We start from the raw sequence: 8,160 nt of genomic DNA, 5'->3' as shown, positions 1-8,160 counted from the left end.
TGTGGTCCAGCAGGGGCTGTATGCTGTGGGTGTGTTGTTCCAGGGTGTCTTTCAGATGTGCAGAACAGTTCTGCCCGTCTGGAACAAGCTTCTATCATCTGGGACAGAGTAGGTGGTGGGTCCAAGGGTAAAGTGAGGATAATTCTACGACAGGTCTCATTAGCATTTCTTTGAGCCATCTCTTTGATCAGCTCTGCCTGCACCACGGGATCTGGTATTTGGTGTTCCACCTGTGTCCTCAGACGATCAACAAACTGTAAGAAATTCTCCGTAGGAAATTGTTTAACATTGACATAACTTCCTTTCCCTTCCCTTGATGGTAGCTGATAAAACATTTTCTCTGCAACATTGCTAATCCTAAGTAAAATTTGTTTGGATAATACTCGGGTTTGTTTTTCGGGGCAAGCCCAGGCACCCTCACCACACAGATGTTCAAATGTAATATCATTATTTTCAGTGTCCTTAGCCATATTAGGGTTTTGCTGAATCTCCTGTAAAAGTGTTCTTAAAGCTCTTTTCCACATATTGTCCCACAGATCATACTCTGAGGGAGATAACAGACATCTGAATAAGTCCTTAATATCATTAGGGACCATTTCATTAGAATCAAATGTGGCTCTAAACATCCCTTTAAAGATGGGCGTGTCCCTGCCAAACTCACGTTGTACTTTACATAGTTCTTTCTTGTCTTGGTAGGAGAGTGGCTGGTATTGCCGAGAACCCTGCCTCCTGCCTACATATGCTACTGGAGCTACAGAGAAAATGGGTTCATCTGCATTTGCCAAGGGTCTGGAAGCTGCTGCCGGTCCCCCCGTGTCTGGGGGTACCGGGGTTACAGTGTTAGCAGTCCCTTGTGGGTTGGGAAGGAAAGGCGTGCTCTGTCCGTGCTGGCTGGGCAGCCCAGGCTGTCCCCCTCCCCCCGCCGTGTGGCAATCATACCTCCCGCCGTGGCCGTGCAGGGTGGGGGGGGCGGCCCTCTCCCTGCTGCCGGGGAGGCAGGAGGAGGAGGGGCCGGCCCCCCCTGAGCCGCCGCAACAGCCGGGAAGGAGGCAGGGGGAGGAGGGGTGGGGTGGGGCTGCCGGAGGCCAGCAGGGGTTGGCACAGGGGTATGGGGTGGGGGCGGGGGCTGAGGGAGGGGGTTGGGAGGGGAAGGGGTTGTGGGGGGAAGGTCGGGGCACATGGCAGCCGCCATTGTTATCAGCCACGTGGAGGGGGTCTTCCTGGGCCTCTGCCGCCTCACAGAAGTCCCGGGCCGCCCCTGCCCCCCCGGCGAGATCATGAGGAGAGAAACTGGCTTTGTTAAAAGGATCCCGGGACAAAGGTAAACCCGGGTATAAAGGTGGATCAGAGGGAGGATTACATGGGGTAAGTTTTTGCTCCTGGCTGGGTTTGTTTAACTCTAACAGATGTTTACGAGCTTGCAAAAATATTGGGATAAATACAGAAGCGGCGTGATCATTATTTTGGACTTTATCTGTGATCACCGTACCCACGTAGTCCCAAAAGGAAACAGAATCTATCTGCAACAATTCAGCTTCAGTAAATTCATGTTCTAACCAGCGAACAAAACGTTTTTGCAGCCTTTTGGAAATTTTAACGTTAATTAAAAGGTCCTGGAGTTGTTTTAATATACTCTTTTGAGGAGCTGATAGCTGTATGCCCATGATTCGATATTATTGAAAGCTATTAGCTCAAAATCCAGCCTCCAGCTGCTACAGTCAGCTGTATGTAACTCCTGTGTCTCCTATAACCAGAGAGAACAGGCGGGGAAAACTCGGGGGCTGCGGTCGCGTATTCGCGCCGTTTCTCCAGCCCCGGTGGCACCTAGGGGGTCCCCGCAGCCTTGCTTGGCCGAAGGGATACGTGCCCGGGCCGGGGTTTCCCCGAAAAGCAGGGCTCCTTGTGCGGAGCCGCCCCACGGGTCCGCGGGCTGCGGCATTCAGAAACGAAAGAAAAAAAAAAAAAGAAAAAAAAATCGCCACCGCAGGGTCCTAAAATCCACCCGCTGCTACTAGCAAAGGTAAAATTACGCCCTCCCAGTTTGCGGTACCGATCAAACGGAGGACTTTACCTGGTCCGTGGTATTATATGCTGAGTCAGAAGCAACTGAAGGTCCTGTCTTTAGCTCACTCGTGACTGGGCAACCACAAGCTACGAGCTTATCCCTACCCACCTATAGCAACAACATGTGGCCAAAGTGCCTAGGGTAATTGAACTTCCCAAAGAGCTTTTAAGACCATGAAAGGTCTCCAGCTCCGCATGGGTTTCTATAATTAAACCCACGTTGGGCGCCAATTGATACAATCCTGTTACCCTCAAAGGGTCTCAGCTAGCTCAGCCCTTCTCAGGCCTAGTAGGATTATATCAAGAAAGACAGGAAAGGATTCAAAAGAGGCTCTCTTACCCTTTTAGCTGCAAGTCCTTTATTCCAGGTTGATGTCCCAGGAGAGAGAGCTCCCGGGGGACAGGGGTCCCTTTTTCTCAGGGTCTCTGAGGGAGGGGCTAGCTGGCACACAGCCAATGGGGTCAGAAGGGGAAGGAAGGGTCAAACTACATGACAGGAGTTCCAGGGGTCTCTGAGGGAGAAGAAACCATTTCCCCAGGGGGATGTAACAGCCCAGAGCTGGCCATGCCCTTCCACTCTCCCTGCACTGCCACTTGCACCCTAAAATCCCCACAGAAAACAGGTGCCACCTCCTGTGATGCCAGCAAGCAGGGCATGGTTTCCTTCCTATGGCCAGGATGGCTGGGTTCAGCAGGAATTTTGGGGCCCCCAGGGAAGGAGGTGGCCTGTCTTGGTTTGGAAAGACAGCTATCTGTCAGGGAAAACTGCAGTTTCCCTTGGAATGGAGAATGTAAAAACCCCCTCCCTCCAAATTATTACAATTTTGCAATTAAGAGCTTTCAGGCAAAAATATGGGAATAGGAATAATAGTTGTTTACTGGGAATATTAAAAAATACAAATGCAGTAGTACAAAAAAAAACAAGCAAGCAAACAAAAGTCCTAGAAAACCCTGATGGAGTCAGGAATAGGACCTGACACCCTGTTGTCAGGGTGTTGGAAGCAGTCCAAATAAGTCTTCCTGGAGTAACAGATGTTGTTCTGTGATGATCTTATGTGAAAAAGGAGTCCAGTTCTGGCAAGATGGGTCCAGTCGTCCTCCGAAAATTCAGTGGAAAAACAGGCTAACTTGGTGTTTGGGATTGCTGGTTTTATCCTGATGGAAAGGCTTTGGCTCCTCCTACTGGGTGGAGCATCTCACAAAGGAATGAAGAAATGTTATCAGTCATGTGAGAGGCCTTAAATGGCACATGCACAGGTGATGTCCCTTGGAGGAGGATGGGTGGAGGAAGAGATAAGAAGGCACTGCTTTATCTGGTGTTATCAGTTGTCCCATTAACAGAAGGCATCTGCCCTCTTTCCACCCCTAGAGTTACAAGAGATAAAGAACAATATCTCTCAACCGGTTTTAACAGATCAAAATAGAATACACATTTTTGGTTACATTTTTTCAACCCAAGACATGGCCCCATGATGCTGTTAGCGTAGGAAAACATATGACCACACAAAGGCAATCATATGAAGTTCTTTATTTGAGCGCTCGGGACACAGGGGCATGGAATGCCCAGATCTTGTGCCCAAGAATACAGAATTACTTTGTGATTTTATAGCTTCAAGTTATACATATGTTAACTAACATCCACCCCTAGATACTGGTTATCCTATTTCTTACTTACTATCTTAAATCATACCTTTGCTTTACCCTGAGTTATACTTGATTTGGTTAAAACAATGGTTCTCAATTATCTCCTGGACTGGAGTCACACTTGATTCAATTAAAACAATAGTATGAGGCTGGTTGCAGAAAGCTGACGTTTGTTCCAAGGCCAGGCTGCATCAGGTTTCAAGCCGTGCATCTTCTACCTTCCCCCCACCACCCGCAGTTAGCTTATACAGAAATTATTATTTTTTAACTCTCCACTATCAATGCTCCTTGCTGCCAGCCAGCCATGCCCCATGTCCTTGTCCCCAGCAGGATGGCAGATTTGGACACCTACCTGCAGCAGCCCTGGCGCACCATGCATGGCATGCCCATGGTCAGTGCCTTCACCCTCAACTGGGAACGAGTTGACAGTTTCCAGAGCTACCCTGAGGACATCGTGGTGGTCACCTTCCCCAAGTCTGGTGAGCATCCCCAGGCACCAGAGAGGGGCCGTGCTTAGGGAGGTACCAACCTGCAGATGCCTGGCCTGGGACCAGGGGCATGCCAAAAGGCAACACTGGTAGATGGTGACCCTCTCGTGCCTGAGATGGGGCTCCAGTGGGAATGGCAACAGCTGGACACCCGATGTCTCCCTGCCAGGCACCACCTGGGTCAGTGAGATCGTGGACACGGTCCTGAAAGGTGGTGATCCAGAAAAATGCAAGCAGGATGACATTGTGAACCAGGTGCCCATGATGGAGTGTGCTGCTCCTGGGAAGTTGCCAGCAGGTAGTGGAGTGGCAGAGGGTGGTGGATGGGGACATGTTTGGTTTTGTATGGGAGGGCACCACAGTGGGATCACTTGTGGGAGAAATCCTTACAGGCACAGAGCAGCTGGAGGCCATGCCATCCCCTCACATCATCAAGACCCACATCCCAGCTCACATCTTGCCCAAATCCTTCTGGGAAAACTGTTGCAAGGTAACAGGCTGGAATGAACATACTGGGAGGGATCCAGCAGCCATAAGGGGGCTGCCTGCCCCGTTGGGACTTTGCAAGTCCCCGCATGCCACCAAGGTTTTGCAGATGATCTATGTGGGGCTCAATGCCAAGGACGTGGCTGTCTCCTACTACCACTTTGATTTGATAAACAAGTTGCTGCCGCACCCTGGGACATGGGCCCAATACCTGGAGGAGTTCATGTCTGGCAGAGGTGGGACAGGGCACCCCTGGGTGCATGTAGGGGACCCTGTGGGGGACTGTCACCCACTGACTGCTCTCCCCATGCAGTGGCATATGGTTCCTGGTACAACCATGTCAAGGGCTACTGGGAGCGCAGGAAGGATCACCCCATTCTCTACCTGTTCTACGAGGACTTGAAGGAGGTGATGGGGTGGGGTGGATGGTGGTATGGGGTCTGGGGGTGGAAGAAGGGGTGAGTGTTGGCCTGTGTCGCACAGGACCTCTGCCGAGAGATTGCCAAGGTGGCCCAGTTCCTGGGGCAGAAGCTGTCGGAGGCGGTGCTGGACACCATCACCTGACACACATCCTTCAAGGCCATGCGGGACAACCCTGCCACCAACTACAGCAAGGTGGCCTCGGACATCATGGACCACAGCATGTCCCCCTTCATGCGCAAAGGTGAGCGCCTCCGGAGGGCCTCTGGCGCACTGTCCTCCCCTGGTCCCTGCTGAGCCCCATCTCGCCTGGCCACAGGCACCACCAGAGACTGGAAGAACTACTTCACTGTGGCCCAGAACGAGTGCTTTGACCAGGACTACGCGCAGAAGATCTCAGGCACAGACCTGTGCTTCCGCACTCAGATCTGAGGAGACATCACCGGACACCCCTTAAATCCGCCCTGTGCTGTGATGACACTGCTGCCATTCCTTCCTCTCCCCTGACACTGCTGGAGAGAAATAAAATGTGCTCCCTGACCCTGCCATGGTGTGCTCACTGCCCTGAGCCTCTGCTGATCCAAACCCAGCTGTCCCCCTGGGGCTGCTGTCCTCTTCTTGGATTGGGGACAAGCCGGTGTCACCCCTCAGCCTCTGTGGTGAGAGAATTGCCAGCAGCAGCTCATGGGATCGCAGAAGGTTTTGACAAAACTGCATGTGGGGAAGGTGTTGGGTTTCTCTCCACCCTCACACATTGGGATGTGGTTTGGAACCTGTGGGGGAGAGCGGGACTGGTGGAGCTGGAGATGTCCACTGTGGCCCTGCCTGCAGGTCAGTGGCTGCCGGTTTCTCCCTGCACTCGCTCCTCCCTCCCTGCAGCCACAGCACTGGCAAACATTCCTGTCCTCTCCTCCCTGTCTCTGCCTGTAAAAACTGCTGCCGTCACCCTCCTGTTGTCACTGTCCTGGTGTCACTGTCCCGGCGTCACTCTCCCGGCGCAGAGCAGCAGGTCTTAGGTGAGACGGGTATCCCTGGGTGCTCTGCCCATGCTGAGCTGCACAGAGCTGCATATGCGGGGGCCCAGGGTGGTGGATTTGGGGTACTTTGGGGTGCAATCCACACCCCTAAATCTTCCCCTGATCTGAGGTCTGCTGCAATAACCCCAGGGACCCAGTTCCCTGCTCCCCAAGGGTGCTGAGGCAAGGGGAGAGGTGCTTGCTCTGGGTGATGCTGGCACACTGTGGGCACCCCTGCCCTTGCTGGGGCTCTGGGTGTGCTCCTGTCCCCACAGTTGGGACCCCTGTTCCCTGCGGTGGGTGCAGCGATGGCCGCGGTGACCTCTGATCTGTGCCCTGGTGCTCTCACTGCCGCTGCCTGGGCAGGAATGGTGCCAGGTGACAAGGCTGCCTTGGCCATTGTAGCCTGCCTGGTCTTTTCCTAGCTCCTTCCTGCCCCAGCAACAAACTCCCACTAAAACAAACCATTGGCAGGATTACTGGGAAAGTCACAGGGAAAGGCTTGACATGGGAGCACGAACAGCTAACATGCGTGAAAAGGTGGAATGGAGAAAGCAACTGCTTTTTCGGCTGGTGAGCCATTAGATGAGTCCCATCATGTCCATACCCATGGGATTTGCAGATTTGCCCATCACCATAGCACACAGCTTTCCCAGGGAGGTTGGACAGACATTGGCAAGACAGGAGTGTGCCACATCTGCAGGGAGCTTGGGCAAGTCTGCTGCTGCTCCTCACTGTAGAGCTGACAAGGATAGGGTGCAGTACCTATTCTTCTACCGACAATGCAGATTCCCAGCAGGGACACCAAGCTTAGCCTGAACCTTCTCTCATTTCTTTAATGTTTTGGCTTTGCAGAGTGGAAATGGCTCCCATGTCAGCCACCCTGATGGCTGTTGTTTACCTGCCAATGTTCCCCTGCAGAATTTCAGCAGCAGTGAAGAGAGTTTGTAGAATCTTAAAGTGAATCAAAAAAATCCAAGTGCAATGCTATAAACCTAGCCCTTTTTTTTTCATCCTGTGGTAACAGTGCAGAGGTATAAAGATACAATTTATTCAAGAAAGATGGTCATGGTGAGGCTATTTCATCTCATTAACTTTTGCCGGAGTTTCCCTATACCCCTGGGGATTACAAGGCTTTTACTGAGTACACGCACATGTGACTTTGCAGACTTGCCCAATCCTGTCACTTCTGCATGTAGGGATGAGCCAACTTTGAAATTTTCCCAATCTAGTATCCTCCCTTTCCCTTGCCAACCTCCCCACTATCCAAAAGAACAACAACAAAAAAAGATAGTCAAGACTTTTAACTCTGCTTTCAGACCAGAAGCTGCTTCATTGCATTAAGTGAAAGGGAAAGCACAGAATCATTTGGTGCTTCTTCAAGGCAAAAGCTTCCCTTTTCCATCTTGGCCCTGAATTTCTGAGGTGCTGTCTGGTATCAAGGTTTCCTAGAAATCGAAGTGCCATGCACACTGCAACCCCCAGCCAGCCAGCACAATGGTGAAGAGACCCGTGTGTGGAAAACATCAGTTTGCATTGCCTAACTTTTGCATGAGGGCCTTAGCCTTGAAAAGCCTGTTGTTTTTTAACAAGGCTAGAGGTTGCATCACTGTCTGCAGCACTTCTGTTAGTAATGTTAGATGTGTGGAATACAAGCACTTAACACCATCTACTTTCTTCTGCCCCGCTTCTTTCTCATTTGCTGGATTTTGTTCTTTAATCCTCTAAAAATGCTTATCTTCTCTGATCTGGGTAATCTGTGTATCATCTTTAGAGCTGGCTATGGAAACAAGACAAATTTAACTCTGGTTCCCCTAGCAATTGCTCTCATTTGCTATGGAGGAATTTGATACTAAGGGGTTGGAAACAAAAACCAAATTCCCATCTAAATTTTTATCCAGGGAAGTGGTCACAGCACCAAGCCTGAGGGAGTTCAAGAAGCTTTTGGACAATGCTTTCAGGCACATGGTGTGACTCTTGGGGCTGTCCTGCGCAGGGCCAGGAGCTGGACTTCAAGGATCCTTGTGGGTCTCTTCCAGCTC

General features: G+C 51.3%; 1 pseudogene; it reads left to right on the top strand.

Moving 5' to 3' along the window:
* The first annotated feature begins 3,839 nt into the window (after positions 1 to 3,839).
* Positions 3,840 to 6,079, top strand: LOC134563416 (sulfotransferase 1B1-like; annotated as a pseudogene).
* Positions 6,080 to 8,160: the final 2,081 nt, after the last annotated feature.

The sequence above is a fragment of the Prinia subflava genome, chromosome W (assembly GCF_021018805.1).
Source record: "Prinia subflava isolate CZ2003 ecotype Zambia chromosome W, Cam_Psub_1.2, whole genome shotgun sequence".
Lineage (NCBI taxonomy): Eukaryota > Metazoa > Chordata > Aves > Passeriformes > Cisticolidae > Prinia > Prinia subflava.
Note: the sequence above shows the minus strand (reverse complement) of the source record. Positions and strands in the feature narration are given on the sequence as shown.